General features: G+C 35.1%; 1 protein-coding gene across 1 annotated transcript in view; it reads left to right on the top strand.

Moving 5' to 3' along the window:
* The window catches only part of LOC119586917 (carbohydrate sulfotransferase 11-like), a 31,931-nt gene that overhangs the window by 26,944 nt on the left and 4,144 nt on the right, over positions 1-843 (top strand). The gene's annotated exons all lie outside the window — the stretch shown is intronic.

Genomic DNA, 843 nt, shown 5'->3' with positions numbered 1-843 from the left:
TCTAAGGTGTAGCTATGAAGTTGAAGGAATATTTCTTAACCTGTGGAAGTATTTCTACTCTCTGCTGTCTCATTTACCAACTGGTTTCATGAAGTCAATTTGTGTTGTTAAAATGCTGGGAGACTGTGACTCGACTCTTGGAATTATAGCTTTCTGTCTGTTCAAAACGTGACGATACTAATTAAGTAATTTCACCCGATTGAATTTTCATAATGACACTTTAAAAGAATATAAAGTGAATTATATGTCACGTTCCTTTAATACCTAATGTTTTACACTTAATTTAAGCCTTTCAAGCTGAGCAAGTTATCTGATGGTGTGATAGAATTCTTTATTAAAATAAAAAGACAAGCCAACGAAAACATCAGCCTCGTATATTGAAGAAAATACCAGACAGAACAAATTAAACCAAGGAAAAAAAAGTAAATATATACCTTGATTGAAAAAAGTAATAAAGCCTTCTCCAGTGATTTCCGTTTCCTTTTCGAAAGCTGTTTAGGCGGAACGGATTAGCTTATGGCATCAAGGAAGGGATCATCACGATAAAAACAGATTACTTCCACCGAGAATACAGTCAAACTTTAAGTACAGCTTATTCTCACCGAAGCAGCGATCACCAACAGTTTCATAGACTTGCGAGTAAAGATTTTTTCGAAAGCTTTTAAGGAATGACAAACAACGTATTCATGACGTAGCTGTTTAGCGAAGGTCGATTGGCGCGTCAACTTTTCTCTCTTTTCTTACATTCCGTGTCATCTATTTGTATAAAAAGCGCAAAAAGAGAAAGGGATTTATGAACACACCTGACTCAAGTATTACGTTGGTTATTCAATAAGGCAATGT

Source organism: Penaeus monodon, chromosome 22 (genome assembly GCF_015228065.2).
Source record: "Penaeus monodon isolate SGIC_2016 chromosome 22, NSTDA_Pmon_1, whole genome shotgun sequence".
Lineage (NCBI taxonomy): Eukaryota > Metazoa > Arthropoda > Malacostraca > Decapoda > Penaeidae > Penaeus > Penaeus monodon.
Note: the sequence above shows the minus strand (reverse complement) of the source record. Positions and strands in the feature narration are given on the sequence as shown.